Raw genomic sequence first — 24,185 nt, forward strand, 5'->3', positions numbered from 1 at the left:
AGCAGGTTCTCTCCAGGAACGAAATCTGGTAGCACCTTAGACTTCCCAGTCTCCAGAACTAGGAGAAATAAACATCTGTTGTTTGCCACTCTGTCTGTAGTATTTGTCACAGCAGCCCAAGCAGGTTTAGACAGTGGCTATTTTAAGCCAGATGAGAAAATGGAGGGACAGATCACCTAGGGTCAGACCCAATAACTTAGGCTACATGACCTTCAAACCCCAGGCTCCATCACCTTTTGCCCAGTGGTGTGTTTGAAAGGCAATTCTATCACCAGATTGTCTGGGAAAAGACAAGCCATCTATGTGTAGCCATGTTCTCCTTCCACAATGTGGAAAATTTAAACCCTTTCGGCAGACAGCCTGCCTGCACTCTCCGGAGACACAAAGATCCTGGCAAGTTCTGTGCTCCAAAATCACCCTTCTCCAATTACACTCCCCCAGGTTCCTCAGTTAGCTGGGCCCCAGCAGCCCCTCTCCTCTGAGCCAGTTCTGGGGTTGGGGCCTAATGCATCACAGGTGGGTCCTGGCTCCAAACTCATTCCAGATGGCCTCACAGCCTAAGCTTCCCAGCAACCCATTCTATTTTGGCTATCCTGGGATCATTAATGATGCTGAAGGACCATGAGTTCCGGGGATGACAAAGACACATGCTCTGAAGTCAGGACTTTGAGAGACCTTGTATATTGCAGCACCCACCATAATAAATGCATTCACAGAGAGCAAGTATGTGCTGACCTTGGCACTCAAAGGTCACTGTAAAGGGCCCATGAACTTGTTATTGTGAATGGTCTGTCTGCTTGGCTCACAGCACAAGCATAAAGGAATCATCTGTGCTCTTACAGAAAATAACTCCACTGCCCCTAGGCTCTAGAGAGAGTAAGGATATATCCTTGAACCCTACTAATTGCTGTTCCAGTTATTCCTAGGGGGAGGGGGGACATGCTGGGGCAATTGCAAGAAAAGTGTAATATTCTGTTAATTGCATCTTTACAGTACTAAATAGCCTTCTCTTCTACAGAAGAATTTCAACTCCCTTTCTAGCTGGAAAGCTTCCCAAGGCAGATACTGAAAGTTTAGCAAATATTAGACTATTCAAGGGGCTTTTAAACTTATGATCTGTTTTTGAAATGGGGGAAAAATGTTTGGAATCCATGTTTTAGGGTCTTAAGAACTCAGCCAAAAAATCTTAAGAGTCAAGGGCATGACACTTAAAGCCAGGCACTCAGTCATTTTTGGATTTAAGTTTCAATCCCATCATTTATAAACTTAGAGAATTTGTTGGAGAAAACTGTCCCTTCTCTCATGGTCATTTTCTGGGAAGTTAGGATAACCCCAACATAAAAGGGTATTTGCTGGTTTTGTTTACTTCCTGGTTTATTTTTTTTTCCCACCCTCATTCATTTGTTTATTCCCCGAGTACCGGCTTGGCCCCACCCTTAGTGCTAGACAATAGAAGAAATCTAGTTCAGGAGACAAAATGGACCTTTAATTCAACAAATATTTGTTGAGCACTCACTACATGCCATTTGCTGCACTGCAGGGCAGAAAGTGGTGGAAAACATGTCAGTCCTCATGGGAGTTGGGAGTTAGTAGATCTTAAGTCAATTAGCCTTCAGTGGAATTATTGCTGCAACTGTGTGTGCCTGCACACTGGAATATGATGGGGTGGAGTAGCCTGTGCTTGTCTGGCTCACCACAGCTCTCTAAGGATAGGACAGTCACTCTGGGTGGCAAGGAAGAAGTTTATGCAGTGGCTGTTCTGGGACAAGTCCCTATACATGAACACACACCTTCATTCCATAGACAAATTCCTAAAATTCTCCCAAAACTTTTTGTTACCATTCACCTGCTCACTACCAGAAATAGCAAGTTTTAGCACATGATGTTTTACTCCTGAAAAATTACAACAAAACACTAAGCACTGTTGAGGAGGTTAAAGTTCCTTTCAACCACTGTGCTAGAAATGGCTAGTTGTTTATCCCGTTTTCCCTTCTACCGGCTGAGAACATGGCTTTAGTGCTAGCTTAAAGACTGCATTTGTTGGCCTCTTTCTGGTTGAGGCAGATGGTTGGCCATGAGATGGTTATTTTGTTTCTAAGGTGGAAACTTAACATGGGTTAAACAACAGGTTTGGGCAGGGTGGGGGGTTAATGCAGTAGGGAGTTAAAAGGTTATCACTATAGACCATTGGACATAAACCTAGGTAAACGTACTGTGACACGACCATGAGCTTGGGTATGCCACAAGTGTTTGTGTGTGACTCTTTACATGTATTAAATGTTCACCTCCAAGCAAGCTGCTTCCTGTTTCTACCATTCACTCACCCAGGGCCACACAGTTCATTAGTAATGGGACTGACATTCCAACTTCAACTCCTTCCTCTACAAACTGGGACTTCCAAGTTTAAGAACAGTAGGACTTGAGACAGTACATCCAAGACACCTAGCGTTATCTTAGAGCAAAGTTGGTACTCAATCCGTGGCCCGTTTTCGCCCCTCCCTTCTCCACCTTTACTTCCTGTATCCTGGACTCCAGCAGGATCACAACAAACGTGTTGAAAACCAGTTTGAGTCTTTAGAATGTGTGTGCGTGTGGTGTGTATTCACACACGCACGGGTGAGGGAGAGAAGTTGTTGAGAGAACACCGTGCAGGCATCACGAAGATGCAGTCCAAGCGCTCGTATTTATTTGTATTGGAAAGGAGCACATCTCAGCATCTCATCGTCTGGACTGGAGACTGGACCCCTTGATTGGGGCCTAGTTTCAATACCCATTAAGAAATCTGGCCTGGCCTGTGAGCCACGCCTATCTTTTCTCCACGTTCATCTTTGCAGCTCCTATAGCACACCCTCAGGATGTCTAGGCTTCTGTGCAATGTAAGAAACATGATCAAAGGCCCAAGGGTCAGCTACTTTGGGGAGACTCAAGCCATGGATGTGTATGGTTCTCATAGATACGTGCACATGCGCAATAGAAAATTGTTCCCAATAGCAGCTAAAGGAAAGACAACCAGTAGCCAGAGACATTGGGGATCAGTGTTGTGAGAGTAAGTCATTTGGCAGCTGCTGGGTGCAGATCCTGACTCACCACACTTGTGTGCATTGCCTGCCTCCTAGTTTCTATGCACTCTGTCATTTTTCATCTTCCTGCTTGTATTCCTGCTATCCCCTCCTCCCGAGATGCCACGTAACTCCCTCCATCCTCCAAGACTTCGTTAAGGCCAGAAGAGCTCTCAGAGAATTCCCTTCTCTGCAAAATCACAGACTCCTGGATAAAAAGAGATTACATGCTTTAGTACTGTAATCCCCCACACCCAAATAAACTATGGGTATGTAAGGATTTTCTTTTATGGAATGAAAGGCTAGTGTAAACAGTATTTTGCAAGAATGGTCACAATATAAAATTTCAGAACAAATGAAACTACCTTTCAACTCCAGTACCATATTGGCCTTTGTGCAATACACAATGATAGGTAATAGACTTGAGTGATATGCAGTTTGTTCCGAAAATCAGACTTGTTTTTTAGTTTCTTATTTCTGCGTAACAAATGACTTAATACCTGGTGGCATAAAATACGTATTTATCATCTCAAAATTTGAGGATCAGAAACTCAGAAGTGGTTTGGCCAGACAGTTTGGTCTCAGGGTTTCTCAGGAGGTTTCAATGAGAAAGTGAGTAGTCATTCTGCTTTCCATGGGATGGAGGGGTTTCCAGGGATGTAAGACTTCCAGGGCTAACTCCAGGAAAGTACCAGGAAAATGGGAAGGGCTGGTTATTCTACTCACTTCATGGCTGGCAAGTTGGCACTGGCTGTCCATGGGAATCTTCTGTTCCTTCACATGTGTGTGTCCCCCATTCTGCCTGAGTAACTATGGGGTGAATGCTTTGTACCAAAGAATGGGTGATTAAAAAGACCGAGGTAGAAGCTGCAATGACCTCATCACCTAGCATGCAAGTCACACAGTCATCGCCATCATAGTCTATTGGTAATACCAATCAGCTCTAATGTAACGTGGATAGAGACCATACACGGGCATTGCTATCAGGACACAGGGATCATTATGGGTTATTTTAGAGACTGCCGACCACAACTTCTTTGGAGGAGGGCCAGAGTGGAGCAAGGAGACTGGTAGGAGACTCTTAAAATCGACTAGTATGGAAATATTAGTGGATTGGACCACAGCCCTGGCATAAGTAATGAAGAAAAGCAAAGACATGTGATGTAAGAGTTGGGTGTATAATTAATAAGACATTTTTATGTGCCCAAGAATACATAGCCATACTTTTGCAGTCTTAGATCCAGGTGTCAATGGTTGATCACTGGGTTTTTGGAATAAGCTACCCATAGTAGGTAATAAGCACCTACTATGTGCCAAGTTCTGGACTAGGAGTTTTAGTTCAGTAAGTCACATTTGAGCTTCTCCTTTTGCAGATTGTTTATCAGTTAGGCAAGTTGCCTAAAAATCAATACCTAGTCAGAGTGTTGTAACTGAACTCAAACCCCCGGACTTGTTGCTACACCAAGTCCATGATCTTGATAGGTTTTCCTAAACAACTAAATATCCGATGGCATTTTTAAAGATCTGGGCTTTTATTAGTTACCTAACCAGGAAAAGTCAAGCTACTTTCATATCTAAATAAAGTCTAATAATTCTCTTCACATGTTAAAAATATTTTCTCTAGCCTTATTTAAAAATTATCACAGGGGCGCCTGGGTGGCGCAGTCGGTTGAGCGTCCGACTTCAGCCAGGTCACGATCTCGCGGTCCGGGAGTTCCAGCCCCGCGTCAGGCTCTGGGCTGATGGCTCAGAGCCTGGAGCCTGTTTCCGATTCTGTGTCTCCCTCTCTCTCTGCCCCTCCCCCGTTCATGCTCTGTCTCTCTCTGTCCCAAAAATAAACGTTGAAAAAAAAAATTAAAAAAAAAATTATCACAAATGTTTACCCATAGGCTTAACATGCATGGGATATCGTTTGATGCCACAACCCTAGATCAATTTTACAGATGAGGAAGCCAAGGATCTAAGATGTGCATGATGTGCCTATGAGCTCAGAGATACTTGGAGTCATTGACAAAAGCTTAGCCTGAGTAATCTCTGTATTATGTAAAAAGCCTTCCCCTTTGGTGGGTGGGGGGGGAGGGCATGCAAAGGGCAGGAGGGAAAAGAGGAGACCCTTCTCCCCTCACAGGTAGGGAACAGAAGACACGACCGTGCTCTTCAGAACCAGACAGACTCCAGTCCAAAGTCCTACTTTACCAGTTACCAGCCCTGTGTCCTTGGAAACATTTTAGCTCTTGGAGCCCCTGTTTCCTTTAGCTCTTGGAGCCTCTGTTTCAGTAAAAGATAATTATCTTCAAGTTGTGTAATGTTTAGATGTGTTAGGTTATGTTTAGAAAAACTGACTCCATGTCTACTTTAAGAATTAAGTTCTTCCTTTTGTCCCCTTGACCACCCCAATTTGAGGCAGATTTGTTTTGTTTCAGTGTTTCAGACATTCAAGGAAAGACCCTTTTTCTCTTGGTGAACCAGAGTTCTGGTCAAAGTGCCTGAGGAGGATTTAGAGATGTACACTTTCCTAGAACACACGACCCAGCACAACCAGGTAGAGCTCTTGAGCTTGGCAGTAAACATGCGGCCCTGGGGCGGGAGTATCAGTCTTCACACATTTTTGGACCACATTTTCCTAGTACACTTATTCCAAGTTTTGGATATTGTTGCGTTTTTCCTTACAAGGTTAAGAAAAAACTTGGAATGGATAACTGCGTATGTCCTCAAACTATGAAATCTTCTATTACTTTTGTAGCATTTTTCAATTGACAAGGACTTTTCACACATGTTCCCTTGTTTCCTCTTGAAATACTGTGCGGAATAGGAAGAACATGAGTTAGTTCCATCTTACAGATGGGCTTGGACCCAGAGAGGCATGAATAGGTCTTGAAGAGGAATCAGAGGTAAAGAAGGTACCGTGAGGGTTGGGGACAACAGAGGAAAGATGTCACAGGTAGAGATTTACAAGACTATTTTGCAAAACTTTGACAGAATAAAGGAAGATTGGGCACAGCTGCTGGTTGGGTGTGGGGTTGTGGGAAAGTGTAGATAAGCTAACTGGAGAGCAAATTTTATTATGATTTGTGGTGTGCTGTGACTGGGATCCTACTTGGCATTACTCAGGAGATTACACTGAAGATGTAAATTATCTTTTACATTCTTTTTGGATGTTTATCTGATTTTTTTTCTGATAATGATGCTATACCAAAGGGGACCACAGAATTTTATGCATCTATGTTCATCAGGCCTATTGGCCTGTAATTTTCTTGTCATGTCTTTGTCCTGCTTTGTTATCAGGGTAATGCTGGCCATGTAAAGTAAGTTTGGGAGGTATACCATCCCCTAGATTTTAAGAGAGATAAATATTGGTATTAATGGTCCTTGAAATGTTTGGTAGAATTTACTGGTAAAGCCAGCTGATCCTGGACTTCCTTGTTTGGAGAGTTTTAGTTACTGATTCAATCTTCTTACTGGCAGTCGGTTCAGATTTTCTATTTTTATCATGATTCAGGTCTTGGAATGTTCTAGGTTTCTCAAAATTCACCCATTTCTTGCAGGTTATGTAATTTATTAGCATGTAATTGTTCACAGTTGTGTTTTTTTTTTATGATCCGGAGTATGTGTGTCATTAATTCAAATGTTTCTTCTTTCATTTGATTCTGAGTCTTTTAGTCCAAAGGTTTGTTAATTTTGCTTATCTTTTCAAAAAGCCAGCTCTAGTTTCATTCTGATTTTTCAGTCTTTTATTTTTGCTCTTTTGTTATTTCCTCCAACTTTACTAGTCATTCGGGAAAGGTGTATCAAAACTGCAACGAGACACCATCTCACAGCCATTGAGGATGGCTGCTACCAAAAAAACAAAACAAACCAAACCATGAGTGTTGGCAAGGATGTGCCCAAGTCAGAATCCTTACGCTCTGTGAGAATGTAAATATTGCAGCCACTATGGAAAATAGTATGGAGGTTGCTCAAAAGTTAGAAATTACCATACAAACTAGCAGGTCCAGTACTGGGTATGTATCCAAAAGAACTGAAATCTGTGTTTTGAATATGTATTTGTACACCCATGTTCGTAACAGCATTACTGCCAAATAGCCAAAAGTTAACAATCTAAGTGTCCATGGACAGATAAATGAAGAAAATGTATTATATGCATGCAATGGAACAGTCATCAGTCTTAGGAAGGAAAGAAATTCTGACACAGGCTACAACGTAGATGAACCTTGAAGACCATCTGCTAAGTGAAATAAGTCAGTCACCCAGAGATTAATACTGTAGGATTCCCCTTACAGGTGTTACCTAAAGGGGTCAGATTCAAAGACAGAGGGCAAAATGGTGAAAGGCTAGGGGCTGGAGGGAGAAAGGAACAGAGCATAGTTTAATAGGTACCAAGTTCCTGCTTTGCAAGATGAAAAGAATTTTGTGGGTAGTTGGTTGTAATGGTACACAACCATATAAAGTACTTTGTTTTTCTAAGTAGGCTTCATGCCCAGCCCAGAGCCCAATGCAGAGCTTGAACTTATGATCCCAAGATCAAGAGTCAAATGCTTAACTGACTGAGCCACCCAGGCACCCCTGAATATATGTACTTGAAAATAGTCGACATGGCAAATTTTATGGTAGGTGTATTTCACCACAATTTTTTAAGTTACCTGAAAGGAGGTTCAGGACACTCATCTTACTAAAAAATTGTTTTGTGTGTGTACTTATTCACCTTGTCCCAGCATATAGAAAGTGGGAATGAAGCAGAGTTTAGCGAGGGGACTCATCTCAGGGAATCTTCAGGATTACAAGAACTGGTGGGTATCATCCATGTACTGTTCTAAATCCACTTTTCACCCATCCCTTACTTGCCCTCATCCAGGTTGTCTCATGTGGACCATATCCATGACCTCCTTTGTCCTTTGGCTCTAGTTGGGCTTGGCCAATGTGAAGTATCAGTCCATGATCTTTGCACATTTTTCTATTATGTTACAGGCCTTGGTCATGTTGATTTAGAAGAGCTCTTTAGAAAAATAGCCTAGAGAAATACATTTCTAAGTGTAGGACTTGAGAGGATAGACCAAAGTTGCTGTGGGAGAGGAATAAATATTTATCCTACAAGAAAAGTGCAGTTCCTTTACACTGGGACCCCTCAGTGGGCATCTCCCCTCTCCACACCTTCTAATCCAGATGGATGTACTTGAAACAAATCCCCACACATCCAACTTGGGAATGTTCCTGTGACACTTCATATTTAGAGGCAACATCAAACAGTAGAGGATTCATCTCTCTTTGGCATCAGGGGATTCTGGTTTGATTTGTCATCTTCTAACTGGGTCACATTTCTGTGTTCTCCAGTAAGATGGGCAACAATGCTTACCTTGTGTGATATAGGTAAAACATCTAGCAGAACACCTTGTACGTAGAAGAGACAATAGATGCTTACTAAAAGGCAGAAGAAGGATCAAAGAAGTTATCTAAGGCATACTCCTCTTGAGAATCAAACAAATTGATCTCCCTTCCTCCAAAAGACTTAGCCAGCAGCTCCCTCTCACCTAGATGCAAGGGCAATAATTCAAAACTGCCTTTAAACTTGTTTGGACATTACCTCACCAAATGTTGCCCTTATTAGTGCCATACTAGTTGTATTCTTCCGTGAATAGGGTTTTTCAGTTTGTCCAAACATTTTCAGAGCAAGCATCTCTTGCAAACCACACATCTGCTCTTTCTGCCTCTCCCAATCGTCAAGGTACTTGGTGAGAACCCCCTTCCCCTCAGTTCTACTACAGTAGGAGTTTATGTTCTTGCCCCACTAGCCCAGCTCTGCTGGCTTCCCAATCCCTCCACAGCCTCCAGGAGGAATGGTGCCCTCCTGGCATGGAAGCCCATTTGCTACAAAAATGCCCATCTGCTGAAACCTTGTAGCCACTATCACTGCTGGGAAATAGGAGTCTTGCCTCATTTCTGCCTTTCAAATCTCACACCAATGCGTCTAATGTAGAATTCTGGCAGCAACAGTTTGAGAAATGTAGTTCCCAGGCTTCCAGCCCCTGTGAATCTACACACCTGGCTTTTTCCTAGGATGCATCCTGGTACATGCTCTTCTCCCCTCTAGAAGACCCTTTCTTCCTGCAAGTGGCCTGGCTAGCTCACTTTCCCTCTTCCTTTAGGCATTAGCTGACACATCCTTTTCTTGTGGAAGTCTTCCTGATTGCCCTTCCTGGTTGGGTGCATTCTGCCCATGCTTCCCCATCACCACACACTCTTGTCCTATTTTATACTCCTCTGTTTACTTGTCTATAGCACAGTGCTTTTTATGTAGCGCTCAATGGCCTACGAGAAAGGAGAAAGACCTTCAGCAAGTATTGACTGGGCACATGCCACAAGCCAAGCATTACGATCGTCTTATTCAAAGACCAAGTGGACAAGAGGAGAACCATTACACTGTAAAGTCCTTATCTATTAAAAAATTCATCATGATCTTTTGTACCACTAATTACCTCTCCACTTCCAGTGAAGGAGTGGAAGAACCAGCTCTGGAACCATGTTTGTAGTAGTTGCTTCAATGTAATCTTCCTCTTCTAGCAGGCAAAAGAGGATGGTTACCTGAGACCTCAGACTTCAGTCTCCTTACAGAGATATGCATTTGTAAACCACTTCTGTTCCTGGCCTTGAGCAAGGCTGGTAAAGCATGGGACACAACTCCCCTTAGACGGCCAAACTCTCAAGGACACCTCTTGCCTCCGTAAGCTCTTAGAACCTTGGGGTTTCTGACCCTGTCAATGGTCATCAGTGCTGCCAGGACAAATGAAGTCTGTAGTCCATCCTATGTGCAGACAGATGTTGTCAGTGGCAAGTGGGGCCATGGCTTAGAAACTGGTACAGTCTCATTATGGAGACTTTTCCCCCCTCCCCCCATGCTTCAAATCCATCAGTGGTCCTGGGATTGCTCATTAGGAGAGAAATGGCAGTGCATAAAATCTGATCTTTTAAAGATATAGATTGTAGGTTTACACCTGATGTTTAAAACCCCAAGGCATTTGTCTCCATGCCCTGGAGCAGGAGCAAGAGACATTTATTCAGGTACTCTCTACACATCAGCCTATTTCAGCCCATTTCCTCGCTCTGGGAAGTAAAAAAGCTGATTCCTAATCTTTTGTCACACATTCCTTGGAAATCTAATGATTCCTTGGAAATCTAAGCTGCATACTCAAAGTCTGCAATTCATGTCCTAGTGACCTTAAAACTTAGTGCTTGTTCTCACTGTCCCTGTGTGGTGAAATAAGAATATTTTTTTCCCCTTCAACCTACATGCAAACTCCAAGAGGTCCATGGTTTTTCTGTTCACTCTTCATATTCTTCTTCCTGTCACTTAGGTCAAAACACGAGTTTAATGCAGGAGCCAGAAGATCTAAAACAAGGTATTAACCCCAACCCCAAACTTGAGTGTGAAGTTTTCCCCTTCAGCTTCGGGCTGCTTTGGGGGTCAGTTCAGCTCTGGGTTTGGGATTCTTGCTCTTCAGTTCCCTAGACCTCTCCCAGAAGTGCTCTTGGGCAACAGTCTCTTATTACTGGCCCCAGAAAACACTCCTGTATCTGTAGTCCCAATCAGTCTGGGGTGAAGACTGACCTGGAGGGAGCCCCTCCATCCTGGCACCAAGGCTGCTTTACCTTTCTCAAGTGTGAGGTCTGCCTCAGGCTTGTGCCTCCGAAACTCAGGCAATCCTTATCAAATTCTTCCAATGGTCCCATGGAAGCTTCCATGACATTAGGCTGGAAGTAAAGCAATTAGCCTCCTCATTACCCCTATTCTCCTCTTGGATGGAAGTAGATTCTCCCAGACAGTAAAAACTCCTCACAAATCCTTTGCTTTCCCTACCTCTTTAGCCTTTTTTTTTTTTTTTTTTTTAAGGCCCCATCTAAAAGTTCTGGAGTCCTGGAACTGGTTGTCTGTATGTCATTTGGGATCATAAGGGTATGGAATTATGAAGAGTAGGAGACAAGCGATTGATAATTCAATAAAAGTGAAAGCAGCAAAATCCCAACATTCTAAATAACGTATTTAAATGAATCGTTTCACATATGGTTTCAGGGATTCAAGCCAATAAATGGAAGCCAGGACAAACTTGGGTTGGATTTGTTGATCCCGTTTTTATTAAGCTCTGGTTGGTTATAGGCTGGGCAACAATTATAGTAGTAGGGAGCCATAGGTATTCATCCCTATATCCCTATCTTTAATATGTACACCAATTAACAGAGTGCTCTGTTATAAATGCTATAATGCAGCAGAGCAATTGGGCTGGGGACAGTCAAGCACCTGATTCATTCAAAGGACATGGGAAAGATCTCAGAAATAGGTGACACTTAGAAGGAGACACTTAAAAGGAGACCCAAGGTAGACCTACTGGGTGTAGAGGTGACTGAGGGCATCCGCAGACAGAAGCAACATGAGCAGGGCTGGAGAATCATGACAGCATGTAGAAAACGGGGCTCACGGAGGCACCTGGAAGATGGGACTAGAAAAGGTAGGTAGGCACATGGGGCCTCGACTGCCTTGTTCAGGAGGTTCTTCGACCTTCTTCTAGCTCTCCATTTTGTTCATTAGGGTAAATCCTGGGTCAGAGATCCACACAGGGAATCCTTTAAGCATCTTGAGTAATTTAGGCATGAGATTATGACAGACTGGAGCAAAGTACTGGCAGGGAGAGAAAAGCTAGAATGGTAAAAGGCAAATGTAGCTGGGGGAGAAGATGGAAAATCTAATACAACTAATAGGATATACATAGCTAACATCTAATATGTCCAATACAAAAAGAACAACACAGAAAAAGGAGCCAATTAAGGGAGGGTGGTAAACACGGAGGTTGAAGTACCTGTGAGGTTTGGGGCATGCTGATTTTGTAGTGCAGAGGTGTAGGGGGCCAGAACACGTGGCTACAGTAGAGGATAGGTAGGTCTACAAGGCTCCAGTCACTGCCTGGTTGCAGCCAGCTGCTCTGGGCTAGTTTTCCCACAGCACTCAGTATCAGAGAGAATGATGAAGTGGAGATAGGTTTTAAGACCATGGGGAGACTTATAAACCAGGGGTAAGAAGGTCTTCATTCTTTCATTTCACCTTTGTTTTCAGAAGACAAGGAGCTTGGGGCACCTGGGTGGCTCAGTAGGTTAAGCTTCCAACTTTGGCTCAGGTCATGACCTCATAGTTCCTGAGCTCAAGCCCCACACTGGGTTCTGTGCTGACAGCTTAGAGCCTGCCTCAGATTCTAGGTCTCCCTCTCTCTTCCCCTACCCTACTTATGCTCGCTCTCAAAAAAGAATACGAAAAAAGTTGGTTTTTTTCTTCCAAGAGACAAGGAGCTGAAATTCACAACCCATTCCAGAAAGGATTCCAAGGTTCATTCTCTCTGATGGCAGGTTAAATTCTTTGCTTAATGAAGGTGTACATATCTGGATTCAGTCCCAGTTTGGATCAGGCAGTTCCACAAATTGGTCAAGTACAGGGCATGAGGCTAAATGATCAGACCTGGGTCTGACTCATAGAAGCAGATGCAGGAGAGGTTACAGAAGTACAGTGGACAACTGCTTTTTGTCCACATGCCAACAACTTAATCTAAGGGGATTGCACAGTGTAGGTAAGAACAGAAGTTAGGATTATTTGTTGGGGGGGGGGGGTGCCGTACCAAGCTTGAACTTCAAAAAACAAGAACGTGAATTCAGTCAAGAGGTTAGAAACAAGGACTCGCTTTCTTCATTGCCTAAGGCAGGTGGTTTCCTTACCCATCCCACCAAGTTGGTCTCAGCTCCTTGTTTTGTTTGTGGCCCTTTATAAACGTTTTTCTTTCCACATGTGTTCACTTGTGACTTCTCCGCCAAACTTCAGGGAAACAACTTCATCTTTTCTACTCAACCTCAGAATATGCCCGGGAGAGTGACTGGCATGGAGGAGACAGATGTTGAGACAACAGAATACATAGCAAATGGTTCTGGAGATCATACACCAGATGAAGCGGACTACCAACTCTTTATTAGAGAATCACTGTGCACAAGCGACATGTCAGCACAAGGACCTCGGCCAGACTAAGTCACGCTACGGTTCCTATGCCAGGCAAGTCCCTTCTGCTAACAGCCTTTACGTATTAGAACCAAAGACTTGCCATCTGCTACCTCTACTGGTGTCCAAATGTAATGTTTACATCGTCTCTAAGATATTCTGGCATTGACCGGCTATCCTATTTGTACAACTAGTTCTAAGGGTAGAAACTTCTGGAGTGAGTTTCCGGAGCCCTTTGCTCTATAGGTAGCTTCGACAACTATGCTTTGTACTGTATTGGAAATAACTGGTATTGATTTTTACTTACCATTCACCGAACAGTACTTCCCTGAAGAAACGCGGCCTATGCTTGTTTTTATGTACACAGAGATGAGGAACAGATAAACATCTGTAGCTGAGCCGGGAAACAAAGTTTCAAGAGGTATTTTTGATTACTCTTCACTTATTGGAGTTGTGGGAAGTGAAAATGCTTGGCTTTTTTTTCGGTCTTTCAAAGAAGCCATGACCCAGTTACTCCATGATTAAAACCAAACAGTGCGGTAACTTCAGGGTGTAGAGAACAAGCCAGGGTTTGGGATCAAAGAGGTGAATGAACTTCAAGTATTATCTGGGAGGCAAAATCAGTAGCTAAGGAGGTGAACCCAAGGCCAATTGCCAAGGGTCAGTAGTCTCAGATCATGTCCTAATCAGGAAGCATTAGGTCATAGTTGAAGGACAAACCTTAAAACAGTTACTGAGGTCTTGCTATCTGGCACCTTGGCCTTCAGTGACCTTGATAGTTGTAACATGGGTAGAAGTCAACTTAGGAAGGTTAATTGTGGGGAACTTCAGAAAAGTCTTGCTGTTGGTCAGTGAGGTATCTGACAAAATTTCTCCTCAAGCTCCAGAATCACCTATACAACTGCTGCTTGACTATCTCCCATGAGTTTTCTCCAAACTGATTTGGCCAAAACCATGGTCCCAGGCATGGAATGAGGGAAGAATGCTGGTACATCAGTGGGGGACAGGGAGAGGGTCTGAGCTATCTGTTCTTTAGCTTGCTTGAACCTTCTGCCTCCATCGGATCTTTAATGTACATTTTCCATCTTTCGACGGAGTGTGGCTGGGCCCATTTGATCTTGTGGCCCAAAGAGCCTGCCCGATTCAGTTCATGACTGATAGCTGTGGGCACATGGTCGCTTGGCATCAACATCCCCAAATTCTACCAGGACCCGGTACCATAACAGGAGTTGGTTTTAAAAATCATGCCCAAAACGTAACATTTCCACTTTACCTTTTTTCCCAGAAATTTCTAATTGAAAATTCTGATCAGCAACAGATGTACAAGGAATATGCCATATTACTACTGGGTGAGGGTCAAGTACTTGGATGATAGAGTTAAAAAAGCAGAAATACCAAATACCTATTCTATCAAAAGGCATTTTCAAAATATTGTTTTTCCCTTAAGTTTATGTTTATGTCATAAGTTTCAATATAAACTAATTTTTTCTAGGCTAAGAGCACAGCTTAAAGAATATAAAACCTGTAGATTTGATGTGGAAGTGATTTTCATCATCATAGAGCAATAGAACATAGGACACAGGAATTGAAAATATGCCCCGACTTTCAAGAAGAAAAAAAAAGGTAGAATTTTGGAAATTACAGATCAGTGAGTTTAATGTCAACCTCGAAGGAATGCTAGAAGGGACTACTAAAGGAGTTGAGAAATAATCAAGTAGGTAATAACTATGAAGAACTATTAGGTTTAATACTTTACTATGTAAATACCCTTTAAAAAAATGTTCTGAGTCTGTAAAATAAATATAAACATGCATAATTATCCATTCAAGAGGACACGTCCTTCTCTGCCTAAAAAAAAAAAAAAAAAAAATGGCCAGAAGCTGGTGTGATTGTCCCCCTGGGACTTGCCATGAATTCCACAGGCATCTTTTTCCAGTACTGACACTTCCAACATCATCGGGCCTGCCAGATCATATGGCCCAAGTAGTAGGGCTGCTTGTAACACACACAAATCCGGCCTTTTAAAAACATACAGAGCCTCTCTGGGCAAGCTTGTTTGGAATTGAGAAGGTTAGCAGAGGTGACTGGAATCTATGTGGGAAGCAAAGACGAGGAGAAAGGAAATCCTGTTCTTGTCCCAGTCCTATAAAGAAAAACACTGGGCAAAGTGCTGAGCCAGCTTCTCTCTCAGAAAACCCTCCCAGACCCATTTCTGTACCACAGGGTATGGATTCATGGGGTCAAGTGTGTTTTGTGGTAGGTTATGTGGTTGCTTTTCCAGATTGTATGAAGCCGAGCCACGTGAAATCGCCAACACCCTACACTCCGATCTGCTCACGATTTTCATTGTGATTCAACCTTATGACACATCCTCTCGAATTATGGGTGGCCAGGCGCACTAGTAGAGTCAACGTGGTGAAAACTTAGAGATAGCCAAGGGCAAAAGGAAAGGGGTTGATTTTTGTTTGCTATTATTTAGGTCAGGAAATATGCCAGGTGCTTTTTACATTCAACACTCAACCCTCCTATGCAACCATCTCACTCAGTCATTAAGCTTGGTTAAACCTTCCACTTTACCTTGAATGTAAAATGAGTTTTAGTGATTTGCTTAAAGTCACACACGAAGTCCAAAAGATGTACGGGTAGAGTTTTGACCCAGTTCCTCTAGAAAAGCAGCCCAAGTGTAAAAGTTGGTGCTAACATTTTGCTGACAAGTCAAATCCCAGGGAGGCAGGAGTGAGGCAGGGAAGGAGCAGAGTTAAGGCAATTGTGCATTCTGAGCTACCACAACATGGCAACAAATCGTTTCCCTGCTCTTTTGGGCATTTTCAGAGAGGCTGTATGAAGCGGCTAGATTTTCAAATGGTCTTTCTAGAATAAAGGATTTGTGTGTCTACTCCCATCTCACACCCCTCAAAAGGATGGCCCCGTGGAGCATCAACTCTGGAACTACTAGGCTACTCGACTGAAGATGTCAGGAAGTTGGTCCCATGGCAGGTCAGCCACAACCCAAAAGCCCCAGGGCAGAAGGTGATAGGACAGTACTTGGGCTTGAGGCAGGCACCAGCAGGGCAAGCCCTCAAGGGACCCAAGTGACGAGGGGCAATTGCACATTCTCCCGATGGTCTCTGCAAGCTACCCCTTCCCCTCCCATTTGCAGGAACAGCTGAAGCTTCAGAAATTCGAATCTAAGATCATGAGAACCAAGTAAGTCTTCTGTAGGTCCACACAGGTCAGAAGGCAAGATGAGGGCACACATCACGGCTGGTGTACAGTCTGAAGCCCCCAGGGATCGCGTGCGTGGAATTGCTTTCTCTTAACCTTTGAGCTATTCCTAAAAATGCTTCAACTCATAGGAGCACTGAAGGAAGTGAAAATTCCAGTACTATAGACATCTTTTAGGTTCATGAAGGTCAGGTGCTCTTTTTCACACCTAGTGCTCTCCTTTAAACGATTTAAATTCTCCACGGATTTTTGTTGTAGAAACACTAGAAAAACTTTATTTTTTCCACTTCTAGATATTTTTCCAAGTCACTCATCTCAGCAATGCCTCGAAGTAACCATCGGTAGTCTCGTGTGTGAGCACCTAAGAAATATAGGCAGGTATTACATAAACGGGAGGCAGAAAGGAACCAAAATGGTATGTAAGCAGTGTATTGGGTATACGTGTTTTTCAACATCTTATTGTGTGTGGTAAAGCGTCTATAACAAAATATGCCCCTTGAGCCATTTTTTTAAAGGTGTATCATTCAATGGCAGTAATACTCCTGTTCTTTCCTAGCCCACTGTTGCGAGACACGCATGGCTCTTAGATCCCATGCCCGGGAACTGCCAAAGGGCATCAGCAACAGCCTGTTGAGAGCGAAATGACTAAGGCTCCAAGACGCAAAAGGGGAACCTGCTGAGGTACATGGGGAGGTTCAAGGTTGTGCACATGACACCAAGAGCATCCGCTGTACTTCTGTGGGGTCCCTGAGGAGTCAGGAAAGGACCTCTCCCACTCAAACCCCAGCCCAGAGGGAAGGCTCCAGTTTAGAGCCATTCCACGGTGGGTCTTCTAGGTCAAAATCATCTCCAGTGCAGAAACATTCACAAGAGACACTGATCACCTTCTGAGGCAGGCCTGGGTCTTGCAGTGATGAGGGTGCAGGTCACTAGACCAGGTGAGCACCCTTGGCATGAAGCGCAGGCTGAGTGCGGGAGAATTGGGTAATGGAGGAGGGAGGTGGTGATGATCAGCCACACCCTGGAGGCTACCTGTAGTACAAGTGGAGTTTGTTCCATCCCCCACCCACATTAACCCTGGCAGAGACCGCAGTGAGCCATGCCCATAGAAGTACACTGCACTGAGCAACCTTGCAATGGAGGCAGAGACAGTGATCGGGCACGACGGGGGTCAAAGATGGCCTGTCTCTGGCACCTGTGCCTCTCTGCCACCCGTTTTCCAACCCTCCTGTCCTTTCACCCGTTGCCGCAGCACCAGCCTCACCCAGGCAAAGGCTTTCAACACCTCCCATGTCTTTCTCCTTAGCCCAGGTGTTCCCAGACACCCCAGAACATGATGTCCACGGAAAGTCACTCAACACTCACACATGTGCTGCCCTAGACAGAGGGTAGCCCCTGTTTGGGTAAGCCTTGACCAGTGAGAAATGGAGTCGGTGAACATAACCTTCCCTCTCCCATTCTTTCTGCAAACGATTCCAAAGCACATTCTACACAGCTCCTCAGAGGGTCCCAGTGGGACTGAGCCCCCGCCTTGCACACAGGGGAGACAAGCTCCATAATGCATCCTTGTACTGGCTTTCCCACATTTCCTGTGGGACACCTCCCATTCCCCTACCCCTCTTTCCCCAAACAACTTCCCCCAATCAATTACATGCTAGCAAGCCCTTATCCTAGGCTATGCTTTCCAGGAGAACACAGGCTCAGACTCATAGTGTGTGTGTCCAACTCTATGTCAACCACATAAGCCTGTCTCCCTATCATTATAAAGTATGTGAACATTTTTAACGGGTGTAAGGTAAGGCAGACTCTAGACGCTGCCTGTTAAGTAACCTTGGACAAGTTAACTTTTTGGTGTTGGTTTTCTTCTACATCAGGTGGTGAAAACAGTATTACCCTCCTAAGGTTGAGAGAATTATTATGTTAATTCAGAGTAAGGGTTTTGAACTTTGCCTGGCTCAGAATAACTAACACCTTGTGCTTTGTTATTTTTATTGTAGTTGGCTAATTACAATTTTCTCACTGTTTCCACACTTACCCCACTGTTAAAAGTAATTCACTGTGTGAACCCTATCAGCGTGAACAGTCTGCTGATAAAACGGTCTACAGTGCAAATCATCTCTATCAGCCATTTCTACATTTCAGACCATTTCTTGAGGCTAGATTACTCCAAGCAGGATTTATGGGTCGAAATAGTCCATGCCCATTGCAATGGCAGCACTTACCCGGTTAGTGCCTGTTGACCCCAAGATAGAAGTCCTTGGGGATAGGAGGCAGGGTTTTTTGATCCCTACTGTATTCCCAGCACCTGACAAATTGAGCCCCTCCTGCCTGCCAGCCTCCATGTTCAATAAACACAAACTACAGTATCGATGTGTATTTCTGAAGTGTTCTCCAGAATAGGTAATAGGTCTTCAATATGTTTTTAGCTTGTGGAGTGTCAAGATCTAAAATGGTTCAGGACATACGGTTAGAAACTCACGAGACAGACATGCGGTCAGGGTTGACAGAGCGGATGCTCAGAACGTATGACTGTCAACTTACCCATTCACCCCCATGTAAAAAAAAAAAAAAGTAAACATGTTTCATATTCCAACTGTGTCAATAACCAAGAGGGAGAAACGGATCCCGTAAGAAAACAAACATTTGGCCTTCGTAATGAAAAGTCAATATTAGACCAAGACCCCAAATAGGCCAGGCAATTACCTGCCTCCCCTTAGCTCATGCCTTGAGGATTCCTCCCTACAGACCACGGGAGGAACAGCTGGCTTCACCAAAGCTCACCTGGTTAGAATTTTTCATGGAGCGTGACTTCAAGGGGGAAAAAAAAAAAGCCCACTCAAGCAAAACTGTGCAAATTAATTTGGGTTGACGTTACCCGGTGTGTATCTCAACCGGGTGTCTGCAAAAGGGTCTCAAGGAAAATTGAAACCTAAAATGCTATACACACAGAAAAATAATTCACTACTTTGGAAGCAATAAAATTAGTACCTTCTGGAAAAGTAAACTCCGTTACAAAGGAATACTCAGCAACAACAAAACTGATGGAAATGACAACACACACTGCTATGAACTCAGAGAGGGTGGGATGTTAAGAATTTTGACCCATCACGGTGCATCTTTGTGCCTGTCACGACACGTACTAGAGGCGTGGGACTGAGGGTACACACTCTTCCACCAGGATTATATAGTCACAGAACAATGCAGGTTATAACAAAGTATAGTGGGAACACAGATGCTGCATTAGCTTTGCTTGTCATATGGAGACCTTTTCTTATACATGTTTCCAGGAATAATGAAGACCCAAGATGAATTGCCCTGCTCTTTGAGATACACAAGTATTTTCACTCGACCCTGTGTCTCACTGCCCTTTTAATCTCCTTGGAATTCTAAGGGCGGGGGGGGGGGGGGGGAGTGTTCTGGAAAGGTTTCTGTTTCTCCTGGTCATGATGGCTATGGCAAGGAGGTCCTAATTCTAACAAATTAGACCATTTTATCAATACCTGGCTGTCCATATATGTGGTCCCTTTTCTACGCTGCACCGTCCTGTGTCTTACCCCTCAAATACCACCAATACCAACTGTGTAGCACCAGACTTTGACGGAGTGGTTGAATGATGGGGGGGGGGGGTCCTTACATTATAGCATCAGTAGTAACTCGAGTATTTAAATGTTCCTATTCCGCAAAGGGCACAGCATGGGGAATATAGTCAGTGACACTGTAATAGCATTGTATGGTGACAGATGGCAGCCACACTTGTGAGCACAGCCTAACGTATACAGAAGCTGAGTCCCTGTTGTCCACCTAACATGGCATTCTATGTCAACTACAACGATTTACAAAAATGTCTTTGTATAATAAAGTTTCTTCAATATTAAGTCATTTATCCACTTGCCCACTGGGAGTTTCTATCCTATTTCTTAATCCCTTCCTCCCTTAGACTGATTTACTTATTCAGAGAAAGAGTGCAAGAGCATGTGCACGTGAGCAGGTGAGGGGCTGAGGGAGAGAGGGAGGGGGGAAAGAGTCCCCAGCATGGGATTCCCAAGCCCCTGATGCAGAGCTCGATCTCAGCATCATCAACTGGGAGATCATGATGGGGGGGGGGGGGGGCGGGAAATCAATCAAGAGTCAGACACTTAACCAATTGAATCACCCAGGCGCCTTGACTCATGCTTTTCACCCCAAGTACCCGATTTTTATACCTAAGTTATTAGTATTTTTATTTTACTTCTTATATAGATTTCTGTTTTGGTTCTATCATGGTACTTTCTCAAATGGGGTGGGATGCATTATTAGGTGTTTCAGGGGATAATGGTAGAAGAGGAAAAAATGACAGCGACATCGGGGTCTGAAAACATTTTTCCAAACCTGGATCTTTTCTGAGTCACTTAAACGTTGTGCCCTGATTGAAAAGGACAACTACCAGCTCTCAAGTGTTGCAAGAGTTGATGAAATGGTAGACGGGGGACATCCATGGACCGACTGGATAAACCATGGAGAATTTAGGAAAAGATCAAAGGAATCCGGCAAGCTACGGCCCAATGAGCCTATAGACAAATGAGTATGGGTTCTACCATACTCATTCTTTTTCAGGCCAGGTTAGTTGTGAGGGATTTTTGCATTAATAAGCTGTTTCACATGAAGCTCTTGTGTTCAGCACTGAAAAGTCTGAAAGATTTTAAAACTCGGGCCTGCCTTCTCCCTGGCAATGACTGGTTAGGGGCTTTAGTAGTAACTGCCCCATCACAGCGGGCTGGCTTCAATCATTTCCACTAGCTGCTGGCCTCCATCAACCTCAGGGTCTGCAACGCCCGTCCCACGAGTGATTCCAGGACCCTGCTGAAGACAAAAATACAGCAGCTGGTCTGACAAGGATATGGGCAGTCACGAACATCAGGACAATAGCAGATGAAGTGGAGATTCTCCTGGAACGTCTGAAATGCAGTTTCTAGAATAACAGGATGGCAGAGGATAAAGGGTAGCAAGAGGCAGGAAAGGGATGGAGGTGAAGAACTTAGGTTAGGCCCAAGCTTGGCAGTGCTACAAGTCACCCAGACCCAGTGGACCTCCTTGGTGTGGTTTTTACAGCAACATGAGCTTCAGTTTTCAGTTTCTAGGAGCCTGAGTTCTTTCTCGCCCTGTTTCCTCTTATCTTATCAAAACACAATTTCAGCAGCAAGAGAATGCAGGTAGGTAGGGGCCCCGCTGTCTCCTGATTTCTTCCATATGTGGGTTATTTCATTTTCTAAGAGGCCCTAGGTTTGGGGAAAACTACTTGTCCACTGTAATCACCTATGAGCTAGTATAAACTCTGGCTTTGCTGCAATTTATTAGTCACTGACATGCCAAAAGGAAAAAAAGAGTTTAAAGGAAGAAAACAGCCATTCGAGATTTTTATCTGAGGTTCATTTGAGTATGTTCGGGGTTTAAAAGAAAGATCCATTTCTATCAGCATCCAGGCAACATCCTGCACAAATTTTTTTTTTTTTATTTTTGAGAGAGAGTGCAATGGGGGAGGGGTAGAGACAGACACACACACAGAATCGGAAGCAGGCTCCAGGTTCCGAGCTACCAGCTCAGAGCCCGGCATGGGGCTCACACCCACGAACCATGAGATCGTGACCTGAGGTGGGACACTCAACTGACTGAGCCACCCAGGCGCCCCCAGCTGCACAGATGTGTTAAAGCCCAAGTGGCTTGTGTGAGCCCCCATTTCCAAAAACAGCCCTAAGAATTGGACATTAGGGGAAAGCCACCAAAACCCAGAATATTGGTGTTTGAAATCCTCTCATGAGAAATCAAAGCTTGGGTCTGTAGTACTCCTGCTCCATAAATTCCCGATTGCCCCCAACTTCAAGGGGCAAAGTTGGTATGCCCTAGGGCCAGTGAAGGTCCTTCCTGTTTTAAGTAGTTCTTTTACAAGTCTCCAAAAACCCTCCTTCAAAAAGATAGAGAATGAAGGCCCAAAGAAGAAATTGATCCAGCAAGCCCATGAGCCTTTACTCGTCATGGCACTAGTATATAATCAGAGATAAACACCTGCCCTCACAGGGCTTCCGTACTAGCAGAGGAAACAAATCCATACACAACGGGGGCTGGGCTAAGTATCCTAGAGAAGTTTATGCATAGACATGTCTAATCTGGGCTGCTGCAAGGTCTCCAAGGAAGTGCTGACCAATGAGAAGAAACCTCAAGGATAAGTAGGCATTAACGGGGCAGACCTGGTCAAGTCACGGGGTGTTACATATCCTGCCAAGAGGGTGAAGGCTTCAGAGATTCAGATTATGGGCAGCAACAGAGGGAATGTTCTGTGCACCGTTCCTTATCTCCAGTTTCCGCCCCAACACAGCCCTCCCAAGCAGTTTTAAAATGTTGCCACTCCTACTCTAATTGTTTCAAACACTTCTGTGCGTGTACTTCCTCGATATTGGGAATAAAAATAACCAAGGATTTCCAAGCCCAGGGACCCTTACAGAATCTAGGAGTGCTGAGATGTCCGCCTGGTCTGCCTTATTTGCTCATGTTCTGGTGCAAGTGTTAATGGACAGAAATCTTCTAAACCCCGCGCAAAAAAAAAAAAAAAAAAAAAAAAAAAGGAACTCCCAGACTAATTGGCCTTTAAGTCAAAAATTTCTCCCTCCGAATTGGTTGTCAGAACAACTCCCTGACCAGCGAAATGATGTGCAGATTGCTCCCACATTCAAGCCTCGCCTGTTCATGTTGCTGTACGGGATTAGAGTCAATGGAAAATGTCAACAATCAGACCTGTGATGAGGGGCACCTGGATATCTTGGCCCCGTTTTGTAGTAATGATCATTGGATGGTTCATTAGCGAGAATGTTAACAAGATTAAGCAAATGTTTCTGCTGAATCAGCTCCAGTTCAAATTATATTGCTTTTGGCCCAAGACATCACAAGACACGTGGAGCAAAGGGCAGTTATAGTGTATTCTAATAATCATTGAAACAGTCACATCAAAAAGTCCTACGAACCTTGTTTAAGTTAGATCCACCAAAAAACATTACTCCTTCATGGTCTCAGTGCACGTGGTCATTTCAAATATAGTGCTAAAAAATGACTCGAGCTGATTTTAGAGAAAACTGACGTAAAGAACGTGCGTCGACAGGTAACTGTCATTATTTTACAGGTTTTCTGGAGATAGTGAATCCTTGTTAAAATCACCTCGAGAGAACTGTGGTCCTGTTTCCAAATTCCCTGGATAGGATTAACATGTAGTATACACCAAACCAAATTAACACGTCTAGTGGTCCAGCCTTAGAATAAGGTCCCATTGAAAGAAAATGGATTTTTTTTTTAAAAATAAAGACAAAGAAAATGGATTTTTCAAGTTTTTAGAACTGTTTCAAAAAGGCAAAAGCGAGATGTTGCCACATCTTTTAAGTTCTTTTCTCGTTTCTCCCCCATGCAAAGCCGTTGCCCAGCAGCCTGCTTTCCCTTCCCAGACTTTCTAAATTCTCCAACCTAGACTTCAGTATCTCCCATTTTTGTAACTTATCATCTGAATAGGTTAGTTTCTCTTCCACCACAAAATGCCTGCCCTCTCCAATGCAAATTTCTACTCAGGTCCTCTAACAGCTCTCCCTTCTTCCCCTTACTAATTACCCTAATTTTGCAAAATAAATATCCAGGAACCAAGCTGGCGTAGACAGTTTTCCTGGGAAGTGTACATATGTGAGTGAAGGCTAGAAGTCTGTGACAGGGGTGAAAGGTTAATGCATAGATATCCATAACCCCTTTGCTTGTCTGATGGGCTGACCTCTGCCAGTGTGTGGTAAATCCTTCCAAGGAAAGGAGTAAGCCATACAGTGCATATAATCGTCCCCTGGAAATTTGAGTGACCACTGTACTAGCAATTGGGT

Source organism: Acinonyx jubatus, chromosome C1, assembly GCF_027475565.1.
Source record: "Acinonyx jubatus isolate Ajub_Pintada_27869175 chromosome C1, VMU_Ajub_asm_v1.0, whole genome shotgun sequence".
Taxonomy (NCBI): Eukaryota; Metazoa; Chordata; class Mammalia; order Carnivora; family Felidae; genus Acinonyx; species Acinonyx jubatus.